Source organism: Capsicum annuum, chromosome 11, assembly GCF_002878395.1.
Source record: "Capsicum annuum cultivar UCD-10X-F1 chromosome 11, UCD10Xv1.1, whole genome shotgun sequence".
Taxonomy (NCBI): Eukaryota; Viridiplantae; Streptophyta; class Magnoliopsida; order Solanales; family Solanaceae; genus Capsicum; species Capsicum annuum.
In genome coordinates, this window is record NC_061121.1 from 81,074,055 (window position 1) to 81,096,500 (window position 22,446).

Sequence of the window (22,446 nt, forward strand, 5' to 3'; positions counted from 1 at the left end):
CCCAGGTAGGATCCATGGGGTTTTTTAAACACATATACAACCAATATCCATAACTCCAATCCAACACATACATCGATAGAGGTGTTTTATAGATATCACATTTTGACAACTCCCAAGCGCACACACAAGTGTAAGTGGTCTACCAAGTTGTAAAGTGGCCTTTAAGAAAGCTATGTATCAATCCCATGGGGTCTTGATCTAACAACGATACAATTATAGCTTAACTTCTAAGATTAATTTGATGCAAAGGTAACCAAAAAGAGTTTGAAAAATAGTAATAGCAAGTAAAGTAGACAATGCGTAAAGTAGAGATATTAAAACAATCAATAGGAGAAAACCCAGGGTTAAAGCACTTTGAACAAGCATACTATGTTATTGAACTTCATTCGTTCACTTTCTTATCTTGGTTGTTGATTCATAAGGTTAATTGCACGATCATGGTCTCCCAGACTCTAATCCTTTACCTAAGTTGGACCTTACAACTACATCATTGAGCAGGGATGCAATAATCCAATTAACTTCTTTAAGCTATCATTATTTGATTGAATCAAGTATGGAATATAACTACATCCCTATCCTAGATATTAATTCAAATTCCCTATTTTTTAAAGAAATAAGAACCATACTTTATTTATTCCCATCTTCTATCTCCCTATTCCCTCTCCCGGGATCAAAAAGTTGACAATTGATGTATTCTAAGTGTGATAAATACTTAAAATAATTAAATGAAGAATAAAAAAACAACTAACAATGATAAAAAAATAAAACTAACTTAATTCAAAACAATAGTACTCATGTTCTTGGATTCAACCCTGGAAAGAGGGTGTTTTGCCATGCATAGTCATAATCGTAGATACGAGATTATAATTAACAACTAATAGCATGAATGAACTAAATTAAAATAATAAAAAATTAAAGATGAAGTTGTAGAAGCCCCTTAATCTTAAAAATATGTCCAAAGATATGTAAAAAATGTGCACAATTTTGTATATATAGCACAAGGTAAGCCAATGTCGTGTAGGAGTTGGAAACGTCCAAAAATTGAGCCGGGGAGTAGAGGGGGTGCTGCCCTGGGTTGAGCTCGGCTCTAGCAAAGGTTTAGCCTACTGTAGAGCACCTCCTAAGGTAAGGATGTGCGGTCTTTACAGCCCCTCTATGTCTAGGGATCCGTGGGCTCATCCCCTTGCTCCCATGGAAGTTGCTTCCATGGATTTGGTTAAGTGTTGGTCCTTTAATCTTTCATCCTTTAAATTGTGGTGTATTTCCAATAGATTTCCTGCCTTTATATCATCATAGTATCACCATATTCAGTTCACAAAGCTTCCTACACAATCACACACCATAAATTAGTAATGAAAGCAACACAATATCCATGCGATGAATCAAAAACACAAGCTAAGACTAGGCTAATTCTCATTGATTTTTAACTTTATGTTCCGACTCTTAAATTAATCAAATTGAACCTTGCACATTAACAATAAGTTATAGCACTCATAATCACACATTTAACCATAAGGAACTCACTATAAATGATAGAATCCTTTGAAACCTACTAGACAAGTACCTAGCTCAAGATAGTAGAACTAGTTTTCTCGATTGAACTCTAAATGACTAAATTTAGTACAAACTTGTTTGAAACCACTTTGAACCATTGCAAAAACATACTTGAACACTTATATGCACATTTATCCAAATATCAACCCATATAGAATATGGATTATCCTCAAAACAAGGCTAAAAAGACTAGAGTAGTGACACTAGAATGCATAAATACACCCAACATCACATTTTCCGTAAGAAAAAGCCACAATTTTCATGGTGGTACCAATGTTTCATAAATGATTATGATATGAGGATGCAATGCTCATAACTAACCAAAATAAGAGTCCAATATCCAACCAATATATCAACCATGTGAGCCAAAACCCACTCAAGTCAACCAACTATCCATGATTCAATATAGTTCATACACCATCAAGAGAAATATTCAAGGAAAAGGTCATTGATACCACATAACTCCCAAAATATAGGGTTTTTCCACCAAAAAAAGTACAATTAAAAATACATATATCAATATCAGACCAACAAAATCACACAAGACCCTACACGGTCGTACATAGTAAATAATGTCTCAAAACCATCAAATATTATCCACATAGGCCCCTAAATGGGCATCTAAATCACCTAATCACATTTTCTTTGACACAACCCCATTCCATGGCATGCTTTTACATTATTATTAACTACCCAACCCAGTCTAAAGAAAGTTAAGCCATAACCTACCTCGAGTGTCAAAGCCAAAACAAATAAGCTTTTATCATAGAGATTTCACCTTACACACGAAGTCAGAATCATGAAAAATATACAAATATAGAATCTATGCGTCAAAAGAAAACCAACGATACCCATATTGCACTTTCTGAATTGGGATCAAAATGGACCCCTAAATTGGGTTTTCAAAAAGGGTAAAATCAGAATTTTAATCCAAAAATATATTTCTCAAGATTAAAGGAACCCATAAGAGAAAACTCAAGTAAAAATGGGTTGAAATTGGGGTTTAAATCGAAGAAAATGCTAATTTGGGCCTTACAATCCAAAATCCCCAATTTTCAACTTTAAATCTAAGTTTTAAACAAGATTTGGAAGATAAAAAATAATTGAAATACGGATTTGGAGCTTACCCAAGCTTATAAATGGAAGAAAATGCCAAAAAAATTTGAACCTCATGTTCCAAGTCTCAAAAATCTCAAAAATAAGAATATATTCTACCCAGGCACTGCATAAGTGACTACCGGTTCTCTTACGTGTCCATCTCGTAAACGATCAGGTGTAACTTAAGTGGTAGGCCATCGCTTAAGAAAGTTTGGTGTCACTTAGGCAACACTTTGGTTATCAGGAAAAGTCGCTTAAGTGACCAAAGCATCGCTTAATCGAGTGCACTAGTTGATTGGTATACTAGCTGGAAACTTGGAGAATTTCAAGTCTCTGTGGACCCATCAAAATTCACCCAAAATCTCGAGAACCCAAAAACATATGCTGCTAGACTAAATTTGATGCTCCAGTTTCACTAGTGATGTCAATTTTTGAAAAAATATCATTTTTATAAAATTGACCCCCGAAACCCAATTTTAAAACTTTTCTAACCAAGGGTCAAAATGAGTAATAAAATTCATAAAACCACATCAACTATTTCACCAACCTAGAAAGGATGTTTCAAATCAGCTGGGGCAGTCCGTTTTGCCATTCAATGCACGAATCAAAAGATGTTGATGGAAGTAATCTAATAAGCTTTTAAACCACCAAAAACCACAATTTCACACAAATCACACCAAAATGCATTGGGAACTGTGACAATCATTCCACACCCTATAAATACCAAAATGTAACCACGAGGAGGGGTAAAATGGTCAAATCACATAAAAATAATATTTGACACAGATCACCAAAAAGTTAGGTCATTATATCATCCACCACTAAGAACTTAGTTCATCCTCGAACTAAGGGCAAAAGAAATACCTGGATCTGAAAAAAAGCTGGGAATAACTATTACGTATATTAGACTCGACCACCCAAGTAGACTTATCGATAGGTTGATGCCTCCACTAGACCTTAACCATTGGGATAACTCTAGAACATAATCGTCTGACATTCTTGGCTAGAGTGGAGAGAGGCTTCTCAAATAAAGACAATCGCTCATCTAACTGGACTAAATCCTAATGAATGACACTAGAATCATCTGGAATGCAATGCTGAAGCATAAAAACATGAAAAACATGATAAATGACTTATAAATATGGAGGTATTGCTAACTCTTAAGCCACATCCCCAATAGTTCGAAGGATATCAAAAGGTTCAATTTACTTGGGGCTAAGCTTGCCCCTCTTCCCAAACCTCATCACGCCCTTCATGGTGACACACGAAGAAAGACAACATCACTAGCACTGAATCTTAAAGCCTGAAGTCTATGATCCTCATAACACTTCTATCTAATCTAAGCCACTCAAAGTCTATCCTAAATGATTCGAACTCTGTCCAAAGACTCACTAAGAAAGTTTGTACCTCAAGGTCTAATCTTCAAAATATCAAAGAAACTAATTAGAGAGTGATAACGCCTACCATACAAAGCCTACAAATGAGCCATCTCAATATTAGAATGGTAGCTATTATTGTACACAAACTCTGCCATAGCTAGATGTTTCTCCCACTGACCACCAAAGTCAATCACACAAGAATGGAACATATCATCCAAAACTTAAATAGTCCATTTCGACTGACCAGTGGTTTGGGTGAAATTTTATACTAAGATTAAGGCGAGTACCTCTTAAAGTTCATCCAAAAGTGAGATTTGAACACTAAACCTCGATACAAAATGATAGATACCGACACACCATGAAGATAAACTATCTCATAAATATAGATAAATGCAAACCTCTTAGCACTGAAAGAGACCTGAACTAAAATTAAATAAGCAAATTTTGTTAATCAATCCATGATGACCCAAACACTATCAGAACCATGAAAAATACTAGGAAACCCATTCATGAAGTCCATACGGATTTGTTCCTATTTTTACTCGGGAATAGGTAACCTCTGAAGCAAACCACCATGTTTCAAACGCTTGTCCTTCACCAACTGGAAACATAGGAACCGTACTACAGAATCTTCTATATTTTTCCTTATACCACTCCACCAGTATTAATTTCTCAAATCACAATACATATTAGTCACTCCCATATGGATGAAATACTTGGAATGATAAGCCTCCTCCATAATCATTCTAATCTAATCACCCACTCTCGACAGACAACCTAAGCCACCAATCCTTAAGAAACCATATGGATCAAGTGGGGCTTCCTTAGCCTCACATCTCAACACTTTATCCCAAATCACTCTTAACCCAACATCATAAAATTTAGGAGCCAGAATATATTCCATAAGAAAGACCTAGCTCTCAAATATTAAAAGACACCCAAATGTTGAAACATCAAGCCTAACTATGTATTTAGCTAAAGACAAAACATCCAAGGCCAAATGCATCTCCTAAGTCAAAAGATGTGCCAAGCTACCCATGTTAGTCAACTTTCAGCTCAAGATATTTGTAACCACATTAGCCTTACTTATATGGTAGAAAATAGTCAATTCTTAGTCCTTAAGAAACTCAAACCAATAACGTTGCCTCATATTAAGATCTTGCCAGGTGAAGAAACACTGAAGGCTACGACGATCCCAAAAACTCTAACAACAAACTCAATATAAGTAGTGCCTCCACAACTTTAAAGCAAATACACAGGTGCACAACTTCAAATCATGGGTAGGGTAATTTCTCTTATGCGACTTTAACTGACGAAAAGCATAGGCAATTACCTTACTCTTCTACATTAACACAACACTGAACACTACACTGTAAGCATCACAAAAGATGGTAAAACCCACAACCTCATTGGGAAAAGTTAAGATAGGAGCTGATGTCAATGAATCCTTAAGCTTTTGAAAGCTCACCTCATAAGCATCAAACTACTAAAAGGAAATATTCTTCTAAGTTATCTTGGTAATTGGAGCTGCAATAGATGAAAACTCCTCAATAATGCACCGATAGTAGCCTGCTAAACCAATAAAACTCTAAATCTTGGTAGGATACGTAGCCTATCCCAATCACGAACCGTTCTTATTTTGGCCAGATCGGCCATAATACTATCCTTGGTTACCTCATGACCTAAAAAAGAAACGGACTCCAACAAAATTTCATACTTGAAGAACTTAGCATACAACTTCTCATCCCTCAACTCTAAAGCACAATCCAGAAATGCTCTTTATGATCGATCTCACTCTTGGAATAACCAAGATATCATAATGACCGTACTGAGACCGAAAGGATGTCTTTGGAATATCTAAAGACTAATACTCAACTGATGATACCTGACTCTCAAATTAATCTTTGAAATGCCAAAACACCTTAAAGCTGATAAAAAATCATCAATACAAGAAAGAGGATACTTATTCTTAACTGTCACCTTTTCAACTGTTAATAATCAATACAGATGCGCATAGACCCATCCTTTTTCTTTACAAATAACACAGGCGCACCCTAAGGTGATATATTAGGTCGAATAAATCACTTTTCCAACAACTCCTGAAGTTGATCCTTTAATTTCTTTAAAATTATTGGGGGCCATCATATTTGGTGCCTGGTTCAACATTAATAGTGAAGTCTATTTCACAATCCGAAGGCATACCAGGCAAATACATAAGAAAAATATCCATGAACTAATGAACAACATGATCAGAATCCAAAGAAAGAGGGGAACCAATATTGCTATCACAAATATGGGCCAAATAAGAAAAATACCCCATGTCGACTAAATGATTAGCCTGAATAAAAGATATAACCCTCTTAGGACCTAAATAAATAACAGCCTTCCAAGCTATCCTTGACACAATCGGTGAAACTAAGGTCACAACTTTAACATAATAGTCTGGGACAGGATGATAATGATCTAACCAACCTATACCCAAGATGACATCAAAATCTACCATATCTGAGTCATAGCTAGCTAAAGAAAAACATCTAATCCCTTCACAAACTTTTGAATCTTTTCTGACTCGGTGGCAATATTGATAAAAAAATATCTAGAAAAGGAATGGAAATATGCCTCATACTCTGCGATGTTTATGGAGCCCTGCTGCAGGCAATTGAACTCATCTTCAAAGTCCTATCAAAAAAGGCCTTTGTAAACTGATCCTAAGTTATCTCTGGCGATCTAAGAGGTCGATAACCAATAAGTTACCACAATCTTTGGTTGCATCTGTCAACTAATAATTAATATAAGCAACCCCATACGACTCAAGAAAACCACGTTTATGCAACTTCTCATGATAATCATTAATAACTCATAGACATTCTCAACTATAACACTTATGAGCTTAAGAGGACCCAAATAATTAAACCTCTCAAACCTTTTTTGATCCACAGAAAACCTAACTGTACTCACAACAATAGGAGGCATAGTAAATTTGAATAGATATGAATATATTTAAGGAGGCATAATAGAATAAAGCTAAACTCTAGATGTCAAAATACTATACTCAAATACAGGCACAGAAGGAAAAATCACACTCAAATTCTATGGAGTACCATGAGAAGATATCAGTATAATAGGTGGATCCATATGTAGAACTAGAGAAACACCATAATCAGACTATGGCATAGATGGAGATATAATACTCAGAGTTAGAGAAACACCAGGTTCACCCTTAGGAGCACCCTCTAAATAGGTCAATAATTGAATCAACAACCCATCCAAGATAGGGGAAGAAGAACTCTATGAGATTGAAGTAGGCCCCATAACTCTTACATACTTAACACAAGGCTGAGAGGAGAGCCCTCTAGTACTATCTATGGATGGGGAAAATCCTCATACCCAACCTCTACCTCGAGCTTGACCACAACTCACAACTCTCTCTCTAGACTAGGCTCTCTTCTCAGATAATGGATCTATATCTCTAACCTCATTGGATCTTGTCCTCACCTGTGGACAAAAGAGTAAAATATAACTTATAACACAAGGTATGAAATATCCGCACGATGAGGAGAAAAATAAGGAAATTTTCCTAAGGACCTCATAAAGCCTCTCATTTATAGATACAAATATCTATGTACCTATCTTTGAGATTTTATTAGACAACTCTTTCTTATAATATTAACACCAATAAACCTGGCTCAGATACCAATTTTTCATGATGCCAAAACCAAGGGTTATGATGATACTTGTTGTGGGAATCATTGCCAAGTAGTCCTATCACCCAATTGATATAATGATGGAAATCAATACTAAAACCCAAGACAAGGATTTTAGAGCAAATTCGAGCCACACAAATATGATAATTGCAAAAATATAATCAAGGATACAAAACTAAATCCCCAATTCCGGTGTCATAGTGTAAGAACCACTAATACCACTTAAAGTCAGAATATACATATGATATCAAAAAGACACAAACTCTATCTCTAAGTACAACAAGATACAGTCAACATAAGAAAAGGTAGTTGTCCAATTTTGATGCATAGATCAATTGCTACCTCAAATAGACTCCAAATATTACCTGAATCATCTATTTGTATGGTGCACTAAAACCTATATCTTTACCAAAATAACACACTAGGGATAAGTACGATCCATTTTTACTCAGTAGGTATCATAGGCCAACTGATTAAAGTAGAAAGTAAAGCATATAAAGACAAACTATGGGCATGTTACCTACTATTAAAAAAATCACAAAGGTATCCCAAATCGTCTCCACTATTATTTTTACTATATACACATGTAAAAATTATATTTACAAGAAAAAACATTAATATACACGTTAGCAGGTATATGTAAGGAAAGGAATATAAATAGGTAGATATCACATCAAGAATGGAAATAAAACACAGAATCAGCTCAATATATATACATGGGGTGAAATTAAGATGATTATGATTATATTCACGAGGTCGTCACACTACCTCCATATACACCTATAAAGCTCTACTCCCAGGTAGGACCCATGGAAAGTTAGTCAATCCATACATACCAAGATCTGCTCCCAAGTAGGACCCATGGGGGAGGGGGATTTGTCAATTAATATACAACCAATATCCAATACCGATATACATAACTCCTCTCTGACATATATATATATCGATGGGTTTTTTTTTAAAAGATGTTGCATTGTCTGTCAAAAAAGCTAGTATTCCATTATTTCCATGGTGGTATCAATATTTCATGAATGAGTTTGATATGAGAATGTAATGCTCATAACCAACCAAAATAAGAGTTTCCAATATTTAACCAATATATAAACCATGTGAGCCAAAATCCACTCAAGTCAACCAACAATCCATGATTCAATATAGTTCATAAACCATCATGAGAAATATCATGGAAAAGGGAATTGTTATCACATAAATCCTAAAATATAGGATTTTCCACAAAAAAAAGTATAACCAAAAATACATATACCAATATCAGGCCAAAAGAAATCACACAAGACCTCACACAATCACAAAAAGAAAATAATGTCTCAAAACCACCTAATATTATCCACATAGGACCCACATGGTTACTTTAATCACCTAAACCCATTTTCCGTGATACAACCGCATCTCCATAACATGATTTTACATTATTACTACCTACCTAATCCAGTCAGAAGAAAGTTAAGTCAAAACCTACCTTAAGTGTCAAATCCAAAGTAAATGAACCTTTATTACAAAGCTTTAACCTAACATATGGACTTGAAATTAGATAAAATATACAAATATTGAATCTATGCATCAAAAAAGCCTATGATACCCATATTGGCCATTCTTAATTGGGTCAAAATGGGCCCTTAAAAAATTTTTCAAAAAAAGAAGGGCAAAACTAGAATATTAGTTCAAAACCATTTTTTACGATATTAAAGGAACCCATAGGAGAAAACCCAAGTTAAAATTGGTTGAAATTGAGGTTTAAATCAAAGAAAATGCTAATTTGGGACTTTTGGGCCAAAATCCCCAATTTTCAACTTTAAATTCGAGTTTCAAATAAGATTTGGATGATCAAACTAAAAGAAAAATAATTGAAATAGGGATTTGGAGCTTACCTAAATATAGAGATGAAAGAAAATGCCCAAAAATTCAAAACCCAAGCTCCAAGTATTAAAAATGGTGTAAATATCTTGAAAATGAGGGTTCATATACCCAGGCATTCGCTAAGTGACTACCAGGACACCTAAGTGGCCATCACTTAAGTGACCAAGCATCTCTTTAGCAAAGCCCACCTCATCACATAAGCGACATTGGCTATCTCTTATGCAATAAACATCTGACATGTTAGTCTCTTAACAGAAGCTGATCTTACTTAAGTGACACTTTGACTGCAAGGCTAATCTAATCATCGCGACACCTTAGAAATACATAGATACAACCATGAGGAGGGGTAAAATAGTCAAATCACATAAAAATAAATATTTTATACAAATTATCAAAAAATTAGGTTATTACAATCATTGTGATTTTCGAAGGGATATTGTACTTGCTGGTAGCAACTAGTATATTATGGAAAGAGTTTACTTTTACTTATCAGGATGTCCAATATTTTACAAGGGGAATAAAAGAAGTTATTACAAACAGATGATTCAAAGGATAAGTTCTAAGGTGCAGGCAAGGAAAGGGAAGTTGCTATCTTAAGGGAGAAGTTCAATAATGATCAAGCATGTTCTTCAGAGTATTCCTATTCACTATTTATTAATGATAAATCCTTCCCTCAATAGGTTCAACCAAATTTAGCAGATGATGGCATAGGTTTTTTGGATTAGTTGTATGGAAGGGAGAGGTAGGCATTATATAAAATGGAGAAACTTACGTCTACCATTAGATTAGGGTATCCTAGGCTTTAGATTACTAAAACATATTTTGATGGTACTGTTCTGTAATTTATGGTCGAATTTTAGAACCATGCAATCCATCTAGAGTGAGTATATAAATAATAAATATTGTAGAACGATTAAATATAATTTGGTAATATAGAAACAAATATGTGGTGGGTGTTAATATTGGAAGAAGATTTTAAAAGAAAAAGACTAAATTGAGAACCAAATTTTGGGGAACACAAAAAGAGAATCAATAATGGTGTAGTATGACAATTGGACAGATTTGGGGGACCTTTATATTTACACAGGAGAATGTTGACACCCAATTTTATCCTTCTTTTCTACCAATTCAATCTCTTAATATAACACCCTGAATCTGGTACCCAAAATATTACACGGTGCTCATGACCCCAAAAGACCATAAGCAAACCTATGACTGATATCTGTAACTGAGCACGGAATAATTTACTATCAATATACTGAATATAAGCTGTAAGGCCATAAGGTTTAAAACTAAAATAATACTAAATATAAAACAATGTCTCTAATGGGGTATATACCCAAAATTGAAATAAACTATCTGAAACATGTTGTAGTCTGAAAGCCTCTAAACTGTCTAAAATCTATGGAGTTGATGGGACGCTTCCCCAACTAACTCCAAAATACTGGAATAATAAAGTAATAAAATAATCATGCTATCCTCGAATAATGAGGACTCACTACTAGTCTGGCTACTGAATGTCTGATCTACTAAGGATGCTCGGGAGCTTGTTCTTCTAAACCTATGGTATAAAACACTATAGCACAAATGCATTAGTACATTGAAAGTACTGGTATGCAAGTAAGGTAGGCTAAATGCAAAGGGTTCAAATGCATGAACAATGCTAACTAACTGTATAACATGAATATGAAAATACATACATAAGTAAGTGACTGTGACTGAGATCATGATAACGCTGAATCATGAATACTGATAATGTGACTTTTTTAATATCTGAGTACTAATACTAGGATACTGAATGACTAAGTCGATTGAGTGATGAGGAACTAATGTCGTATTACTTATAAAGGAATGACTTTTTCTGACAGTTCTGATTATGAAGAACTGGTCTGATTGATTGTATCTGACAGTCCTAAAATTGGAATATTGGTAACATGAATTTAGTATAATTAATATACTATTAACTAGGTGACTGTGTCTGACAATCCTGAAATCTAATGGAACTAGCTGACTTTCTTACTGTACTGAGTGACTGTATTTGATAATCCTGATTCTATAACTAAAACTGTGGGAGAATTCATCTAACCGATATGCCGCTAAGGAGATATTATAACTGATTTGGGGTCCAATCTATAACCCCAATTAGAAGAGTGTCAATACCATGCCACTAGTAAGGACAAGCTTTAAGTAAATCCTCATATAGCAGGTACTTAAAGGAGAATAATGGGACCCTTATATAATAGGTTAATCCACTTCATCTATCCTTAAAATAGCAGGTTTGATATCTCAACCTATGTTGGCTACATAGTTTAGGAGTGCAAGGACTGCTTCTAAGAATCATACCCTCTAATAATAGGTGAGTTCCCATCCTTGGGCTTCTTCGGTGCTAACTCCTACTCTCATCTAAATAGACACTGAACATGATTAACTGAACTAAAATGGACTGAGTTCATAGAGTTCTATTGACTGACGGAATACTATTGAGATTACTGAATTATTGAGCTTTCTGAGATTTATCGGGATTACTAAGGTAATTGAATTTTTTTGAGCACATGACTGGATGAATTCTACTGAAGAAGGCTTGATTGAGGATATCATGAAAATATGACACTGGCTCTAGGAACACAACTAAATTGTCGGGTATAAGTGCCCTCAGGACTCGATAACATGAAACTAACAAAACTTGACACTTTTGAACACATGAACAATATCACAAATTCATAATACAATAAGTTGGGGATTTTATAAAGTACATGGTTATCATAATCTTGTACATGAAAGGAATGCACATACTCAATGTCATAATTCCATATTCTTGCATCATGAGCATTTCAACAAACGTCTACATTACACATCAATAGCATGGGAGTAATTTGAACCGAAGGGTAAAACATGAATCCATCACTTAAGTCACAATTGAGCTATATTACATAATTTCTAGTCTCTTAGGAATTTTATCAAACACTTAGGGTGCATGGCTTATGGTATGGCATAATTCATCTAATTAGCATGTCATAACCAACTAAAATTCATGGTTTTCAACTCACATGCTAACATATTCTTATAAAAACACATACAGAGTCAAAATTTGGAATCATACAACAATAACAACATGAACATAATCAACACATAGCATGAATATCATAATTCATAGTTTAAAACTTGATTCTTGGGCTTCTTGGATGAAAAGAATCCATGAATGAACACTTTGCATACCCGAGTTAAATAATTTGGAAGGATTGATGGAGAGTTCTTGTGATTTAGCCCTTGAATTTTAGAGCTAGTGGTCCTGTTATTGAGAGCCTGAAAGCCTAAAATAAACTATCTGAAACATGCTATAGTCTGAAAGCCTCTAAACTGTATGAAATCTTTGGAGTTGATGGGACATGTCCCTAACTAACTTTGAACTACCGAAATAATAAAGTGATAAAATAATCATGCTATCCTTGAATGATGAGGACTCACTGCTAGTCTGGATACTGAACGTCTAATCTACTAAAGATGCTTAGGAGCTTGTGCTTCTAAAAGTATGGTATAAAACACATTAGTGCAAATGTATTAGTACGTTGAATTTACTGGTATGCAAATAAGGTAGGTTGAATACAAAGAGTTCAAATGCATGAACAATGCTAACTGATTGTATAACATGAATATGAGAATACATATATGAGTAAGTAACTGTGATTAAGATTGTGATAATACTAACTCATGAATTCTGATAACATGGATTTTTTGATATCTGAGTACTAATATTGGGATACTAAATGACTAAGTATATTGAGTGCTGAGGAACAGATGTCATATTACTTATAAATGAATGACTATTTCTAATAGTTCTGATTATGAAGAACTGGTCTGATTGACTGTATCTGATAATCCTGAAATGCGAATATTAGTAACATGAATTTTCTATAATTAATATACTTTTAACTAGGTGACTGTGTCTGACAGTCCTGAAATCTGATGGAACTAGATGAGTTCTATACTATATAAGTGACTGTATCTGATAGTCCTAATTCTATAACTGAAACTGTGGGAGAATTTATCTAACTGACAAGCCCTTAATAAGCTATTATAGCTAAGTTGGGGTCCAATCTGTAACTGCAATTGGAAGAGTGTCAATACCGCGCCACTAGTAAGGACAAGCTGTGAGTGATCCCTCATATAGCAGGTACTCAAACGAGAACGGTGGCACCCTCATATAATAGGTTTATCCACCTTATCCACCCTCAAAATAGTAGGTTTGATGTCTGAAACTATGCTAGCTATGTAGCTCTAGAGTGCAACAACTGCTTCTAAGAATCACACCCTCTAATAACACGTGAATTCCCATCCTTGGGTTCACTCGGTGCTAACTCTTATTCCCATCTGAATAGACACTGAACATGATTAAATGAACTAAACTGGAGTGAGTTCATAGAGTTTCATTGACTAAAAGAATGCTACTGAGATTACTGAATTACTAAGCTTTCTAAGATTTACTGGGATTACTAAGTTTGCTGAATTTTCCTGTGTCACATGACTGGCTGAATTCTACTAAACATGGATTGACTGAGGATATCGTGAAACTATGACATTGGCTCTAGGCACATAACTAATTTACTGGGTACAAGTACCCCCCGGAATCGATAGCATGAAACTGACAAGACTTGACACTTCTTGAACACATGACCAATATCAACAATTTATAATATAATAGATAGGGATTTCATGAAGTGCATGGTTATCATAATCTTGTACTGGAAGGAATGCGCATAATCAATGTCCTAATTCTATATTTTAGCAACCTTGTGCCATTTTATCAACCTTGGACAACTAGATTGAGGGTCTTTAATGATCTTTTTTAGCTAAAGCAGACGTCACTTTAAGGACTAAGGTATCGCTTAAGCTGTCCCTACTTATCCTTAATAGTCTCTTTAGCACTCAGTTTTACATTTAAGCAGTGGTTACTTAAGTCAATTAGTTTCCACTTAAGCAATCACAGATGGTATTAAAGTTTGCTCTTCACCTGATTGTCAGTTTTATATTTAAGTAGTGGTCACTTAAGTGACTAAGTAGCCACTTAAGCAATCACATATGGTATTAAAGTTTGCTCTTTACCTGATTGTCCCCCTATTTCTAGGGCATTTTTCCTCAATTATTGGATATTGGGAAATTATGGGAAATCATCTGTTGAGGCTAATGTAAGGTAATTCAACACCACTTTGTCATTTCCCATTGTTTCTCCTTATCAGATTCCATCCTTTTTTCTTGAAAATTACTAGAAATTTGTCTTTAATTCCTCTACTTTGTGGGCTGGTTTACTCCTCAATTTTTTCTTTATTTGGTCTCATCTTTTGAGCAAATATTCCTTGTCCTTTAAGGGACTTGGTGATAGATTCAATATTGGGATTCTGTTAGTGTTCCCACAAGCCTATATTTGACCAAAATTTTGGTAAGAAGTTTTATATTGCAATATGGTATCATTTTACTTGATTTAACATCTAGATGATTATTTTGATAGTGTAGCGATATGTTGGTATCATGAAATAAAGATGATCAGTTTGTGGATGGTTTGTGAATGTGATTAGGCATCAAGGTAGGCTTCGATCTACTTTTCTCTACAAGATTGTGTATTGTATAACTTGCATACTAGGTAGGGATAATAAAGTATGGGGTTATGACTAGTATATGATGACATAACCTATTGAGGGAATTTAGGATAGAAATGTGACCCGAACCTTAGTATAAAATACTTGTTATGGTCGTATAATTCTATTAATTATAGGTATGTTAACCACAAATTAGTGTTAAGGATCCTTTAGTTTAAGACATACCATTTGACTTAGTGATTTGGATCGTAGTTTCCAAGTTTATGGTGTTATTTTTATGCTAGTTATGTATTATTTGTCCCAAGGTCGTGGTTATGATACTGGTTGGACTCCAGGGGAGTATTTTATCCTTAAAAAAGACATGATTCTAGTTTATAGAATCTTAGGCACTTATGACTGTATTTTTTAGATATTGGTGATGGCATCCGTACATCTAGGCACATTTATATTCACTTAATGGTATGATTCCAATCAAAATCTTGGTTTGCTATTATTTTCTAAAAAAAGGGATTTATTCTTACTTTTCACTTTTAAAAAAGATTCTTTTACAATAGGAATCATACCACCTTATTTAATGAATAATGATCTTTTGAAACTAAATATGTTATTTTGGAAATTAGACAGAGGTTAATTATAGATCTTTATTAATCCACTCTTTTACCACTGCTATTTTTTCAGTCATGGGAGTTTGTAACCCTCTATATATTATTTTGCTGATATAGTCCCAAATTAAATCTCCGATAATAGATTTTTAGAGTTATACTTATTTAGCCTTGATTCAAGTTCGAGAATTTATTATACCTTATGTATCTCTCTATTACTAGACAGGGTAGATTAATTATGATGGTTACTGAAAGTCCTGGTTCGAGATCAAGAAGTGTATACAGATATACCGAGTCCCTTATGGGTCCCTTTATTCATGAGCCATTGTACTAGGGAAGGACTATCAGCGAAGGTCCTGCCTCAGTGAGCAACTGTACTGGAGGATGTGTAGACCCTTAGTACGTTATGGCAATTGATTGGTTGATAGTACTAGATTGTAGTTTTATTCTCTTATTCAAATGAATCGTCTATTACAAGTAAAATTGTCTTGCACTTATATGTATTAGTATAAGGGAGGGTTGCATAAGTATAAGTAATGGTTACTGGTTGTTGACTGCTTGCTTGAACCTTTTGGGCTTATGCGGTGTAATTAGGTTATTCTTTGTCCATACTAGTTGGTTACTTTATTGTTAGTTATTATGGTTAGTTTATGGTAGGATGATTATGGTCTAGTAACCGGGATTGGCAGTACGCTTCTGATTTCTCTTTTTGTTATGGTATTATTGTTATATTACATCATGATTAATAGCACTTTTGTTAGAGGACTTGAGTATGCTAGTATTAGATCCTTACTTAGTTATGATCCTTGAGATATTAGTTTGGTTCCCTCAAGTTATTACCCTTGAGTTTAGTCCTATGTATGTATACATATATATATATATATACATATATATACAAATATATATATGCATATATATATATATGCATATATATATATATATGTATATATATATATATGGTGTTACTGTATATTCCTCTCTTTTCTTATCTATTCGTATTGTATATGAATCATTTGACCTTGTATTACTACTATATATTCTTGTTTCACACTTCAATTGTATATTGGATAGTGATAGACGGTATTGCACTTTAGTTCTTGACTACTGTTAGAATAGGAAAGTTTACCCTTATTGCTTCATTAGAATTATTATGTTTAGTTTCCTGAATATTTTTCTGTAGTTATATTCCTACTTTACATGTTATTTATGCTTACATTATTTTTGAATCTCAGTTGGCTGATGCCAACTGAGTACCACGTGTTTGGTATTCATACTACACTCTTGTAACCTAGAAATCATAGTACAAGTTCTTATCTTTGACGTGTGCATTGCAGGAAGAATATCTGGATAAAAGATTCGGGTTGAGCTATTAACTACTGGAGCATTCCTGTTCTCCCTCATATTACTAATTTGATCTCAATTTTGTATTTTAGAGACAAATTTGTATATATATATATTGACTATGTATTTCTCCTTTTCTCTTGCTCTATTTGAAGCTCTTATATGTACTTCACTAGAGTTTGGTATTTCATTTTTATGTTAGCCTCTTTATTAGATTTCTTTCAGTCGCTTTATTAATTTCTCTTGATATCCTTTTACTAGCTGTTTCGATCACGAGTTGGATTGCCTACGGTGGGTCATAGTACGTGTCATCATGACATGAGAAATCGGATCGTGACACACAACCTAATTCAATTCCACCTTACATGTCATGATCCGATTTACGAGTCATGATGGCACCTACTTTATCCCCTAGTGGGTACGCCAAACTATAGTCTGGAGCCATAAGAGATGGGCTAATTTGGTGGAAAATGGCCTGAAAGCTGGAAATCAATAATTTAAGATTTATAAAAAAATAATAAGGAATCAATGATAGTCTAAGAGATAGATAAAACATCAATAACCATCCCACAACCTAATAGTTTTAGTACAAGAGATACTACAAGTAGAACATAAGTACTAAAATAGTCAAATACAAATCCATTTCAAATAGTGATAGACTATACATAGATAATAGAAGTGAAAAAGGGAAACTGAGACTCTGATTGCTCACCCTATCTCCAAAATCAACTCAATATAATCATAACGTTAGTAGCGACCACTAGTACTCAAAACTAAAACAAAAAGGTATAGAAGTGTAGTATGACTACCAAAACCATGGATACTCAGTAGACATCATCAATCGGATAATCTAAATCATGATTTAACTATGATAATGGTGTGAGATAAATAAGCTAAGTCAATGTAAAAGGGAAAACCTGGAAATAAGTTCCAACACTAGAAATAAATAATCGAAACAAACATAGTATGAAGAAAGCATAATTAATACTACAAGACTGGCCCCCATAAGCCAGTAAGTGTAGAAAAGTATGTAAGTTAATGCGGTCCACAATGAGACCAGAAGGTACATTCAAAGAAAAGTAAATAACATAAGTTTCACAAATTTACCGAATATCAAGCCATAACCATGAGTCCATCCATGTTGTTTCATATCATAAATAAACTCTTAATGTCAAACTCGAACCAACACTCATATAATAATAAATTCTTGATGCCAGACTCGAACCAAAGATCACGTCATCAACATCATCATCAATTACCGGAATTGAACTGAAACTCAAATCAATAAACCATTCAGTTTAGTCTGAAATTTACACCAACTCTCCAAGTACCAAACTAGTATAAATATCATGTATCCAATGTCCTTAAACTCCAAAATAAGTATTTCAAAGGGTATAACATGCATATAGAAGTCCACAAAAGCTAATTAAAATCTTGGCCTAAGGTGGAACGGAGGGGCCTATTTCTAATCCCCGAGATCTGTTCTAAGGAAAATTCTACACCGCACTAGAATAAGGTATCTATATTCACTTCTAGATGTACACAAGCCACAATTAGTCCTATGATGGAAATTCCACCTAAATCATAAGCATCTAAGTCAATTTCACCTAATTTATGGTTCCTTAGAAGTCTAAACAATCAAAATAACACTAGTTAATCAATCGTACCTCCAATACCCAAATGCCATCACATATATAGAATAATATCATAATTATACTATAAATTAGCTCAATCTATGAAGGAGGTAAACCTAGCCAACCTGGATGACAAAGAAAAGCCTGAAAAATCAGCTAAATCGATTATTTTCCTTTCCAAGAAGCTTTCGCAAGATGCCACAATATCAAAATCATAATCTACTCATCAAAACAAAAAAAATGATACTCCTATTGCACTATTATGCTCCAGGTCCAAAATCATGAAAAAATTTCACGTGGGTCCCGCTTGCAAGTCACACTTTTGAAATCGATAATACATCCCTGTATGATCGAGGAATATTTACCCTCAATAATGGGTGAATTATGATCTCTAATGGTGATACAGTCAACCCACCAATATTCTTGTGATTTTGAAAAAAATAAAGGATTTAATCATGAAATTGATGGAAGCTTACCATGAATTGGAAAAAGAAACATGTGATTCAAGCTTACAAACACTCCAACATGACCCACTAGTAGTTCACCCAAGTTTTCACACTTTTTAGGGTTGTACACTCTTAGAAATGGGTGAAAATAGAAGAAAATGGGATAAGTGGAGAAGTTATAGTGTTCCCAGGTGTACAATTGTTACTTAAGTGACCAAGTGTTGTTTGAACGATACTTTCTACTACTATGTATGCCGCTTTAGTGCCAAAGGAATTGCTTAAGCAAGACTTGCTGGGCAAGCTAGGTTTCTTAAGAACCATCTCCTAAGTGACCTAATGTGCACTTAAGCGATGCACCAACACCAGCTAAGACTTGGAATTATTCTAAGTGTCCACCAACTCCTCGGGTTTCATCTAAAATACCGTATACATTGATGAAATCTGCTACCCTATCAAATTTTACATTTCCAACTCAATGGTGTAGTCTAAATTTTTATTCCAGGTTGTTTTGACAATAATGGGTCCCATACCCATGTGTTATTTTTCTTAACTTTTGGCCACTTGCTTGAAATGAGTCTGGGAACCTCAGGACCCAGACCAGGGTCCTGCTTGCCTAAATTCAACATTATAGAGTTGTTGAAACTATCAGAATTGGCGTACGAGGGTCATTGAAGTTCTTGCCCGATAGCCCTTTTTAACCAGTGAAGACTTTAAATAAGAAATTGGCTCTAACAACCAAATGAACTGTCCGGTAACTGAACTATCTTCTCCAATAAGTTAAAAGTGAGGTGGGGTAGATATAGGAATGCTCTAAATGACAAAAATAAGTGGAAATATGAAAAATGACTTGGAGGGTCATTATAATATCCACTACTAAAAGAACTTTTTTCTAAAAAAGTAAAGGATTAGGATGTGCCTACAACCACGAATAGATGAGGATTATTGGGTCTGTATCTCGCTCTTGATATCACAAGTAGCCTACTCTACTAAGCAGTGCCTCCACTGAACCTTAACTACTTGAATCTTTCTAGTGTGTAACCACCTGACATCATTTGCTAATATGAGCATCAGCTCCTCCACGAATGTCAACTGCTTATCCAAGTTAACTGAGTCCCATCTAAGCATATGAGATGCATTAGGAATATACAACTACAACATAGAAACCTGAAAAACTGAATGGACAATAGCAAAATCTGGGGGTAAAACTAACTCATAAGCCACCTTACCAACTGTGCCAAGAATCTCAAATGGTCCAATATATCTGGGGCTTAGCTTGCCCTTCCTCTAGAACCTCATCACACCCTTCATGGGTGATACTCGAAGGAATTCTTGGTCACCAACTCCAAAACTCAAGGCACAATGTTTACGATCTACATAAGCCTTCTGCCTACTCTAAGCTACTCACAAACTTTCCTGAATCACTTTGACTCTATCCAACAACTCCTAAAATATGTCAATACCACCGGGTCTAATCTCAGAGATCTCAACCCACCCTATTGGATATGAAATACCATATTAAGCCTCAAAAGGCACCATTTCAATATTCGAATGGTAACAGTTATTTTATGCAAACTCTAAAAAATTCAAGTGTTGCTCCTGCTAACCTCCAAACTCCATTACACAGGCTCGGAGCATATCCTAGAGAACTTGAAAAGTCTGTTTTAACCACATATCAATTTGAGGATGAAAGGTTGTACTAAGATCCACCTGTGCACCCAACTTCTCCTGAATTGCACTCCAAAATCTAGAAGTGAACACCAAACCTAGTCTGAAATAATTGATATACGCACACTATGAAAATGAACTATCTTATGAACATAAATATGGGATAACCTCTAAATGCTAAAGGACATTAGAATAGAAACAAAATGTGCTGATTTATTCACCGATCCATAATGACCAAAATAAAATCGATACCATGGGAGGTGCAAGGCAAACCACTAAAAATGTCCATGGTAATCTTCTCCCACTTCTACTCGGGAATGGCAACCTCTAAATAAGGGCACCAAGTCTCTGATTCTCGACTTTCACCTGCTAGCAACATATGAAATGAGCTATAAAGTCTATCACATCTATCTTCACACAACTCCACCAATAATATTTCCTTAAATATCTACACAGCTTAGCTGCAGTAGAGTGAATAGAATATCTAGAGCTTCGAGCCTCACATAAGATCAACTAAATCAAGTCACTAACCCTTGAAACACAAAAACAACTATTAAATCTCTAGACAACCTTAGAATCTATGGTAGATTTCTTAGATTTATCACTCAACACCTGATCATGGATGATGTAAAGTCTTATATCATTAAACTAACGACTTTGAATTTTCTTGACTAGAGAAGACCTCACCTCAATGCTAGTAAGAATCCTCCTAGGGACTAAAATAGCAAGTCACACTATCAAATTAGCTAATGACTGTACGTCCTATGACAACAACCTTTAAGAAATAGAGATAGAAGCGAAACTACCCATACTCACTTTTTTCCTACTCAAGGCGTCAACCATCATGTTCACCTTGCCCAAATGATACAAAATAGATATGTCATAATCCTTAAGCAACTCCATCCATCTACACTGCATAGAAATAAGCTGTCTCTGGGTCATAAGATGCTAAAGACTATGATGAACCATGAAGATATGACAATGCACACCATAAAGATAATGCCTCCAAGTCATAAGCGTGAAAACTAACGCCGCCAAACCCAAATCATTAGTGAGGTAGTTGTACTCATACACCTTTAGCTACCTTAATGCATAAGTAATAAATTGAACCTATTGTATCAACACAAAACACAAATCTACACCAGAAGCATCACAATATATAGTGAATCTCTCCCCTTTAATAGAAAAAAACAATATAGTATCTAAAGTGTAAAATCCCTTGAGCTTACAAAAGGTAGATTCACACTACTCATATAACTAGAAAGGAATCTCATTCTGTGTCAATCTAGTCATCGGTTCTGCAATACTAGCAAAACCCTTAATAAACCACTTGTAGTAACTAACCAAATGAATAAAGCTACAAACCTCAGACAGAGATATATGAATAGCCCAATAATGAATATCATAAATATTTCTTGGGTCCAGCACAATCCCATCCTTAGACACCAGATGTCCTACAAATATCACTGACTCAAGACAAAACTCACAATTTGAGAATTTGGCAAAAAACTATGATCTCTCAAAATCCAAAGCACAATCATCTAATAATGCATATGC

At 34.7% G+C, this 22,446-nt stretch overlaps 1 long non-coding RNA gene across 3 annotated transcripts in view; it reads left to right on the forward strand.

Annotated features, from left to right (window-relative positions):
* LOC107848544 overlaps window positions 1–17,368 on the forward strand; it is a 28,707-nt gene extending 11,339 nt beyond the window's left edge. Inside the window, exons 3-4 of one of the 3 annotated variants that reach the window (XR_001668080.2) lie at window positions 14,733–14,798; window positions 17,138–17,368. This is a non-coding gene — a long non-coding RNA (uncharacterized LOC107848544). The remainder of the gene's footprint in view (window positions 1–14,732; window positions 14,799–17,137) is intronic. The other 2 variants (XR_007046691.1, XR_007046690.1) reach the window with 2 other exon arrangements.
* The last annotated feature ends 5,078 nt before the right edge of the window (window positions 17,369–22,446 follow it).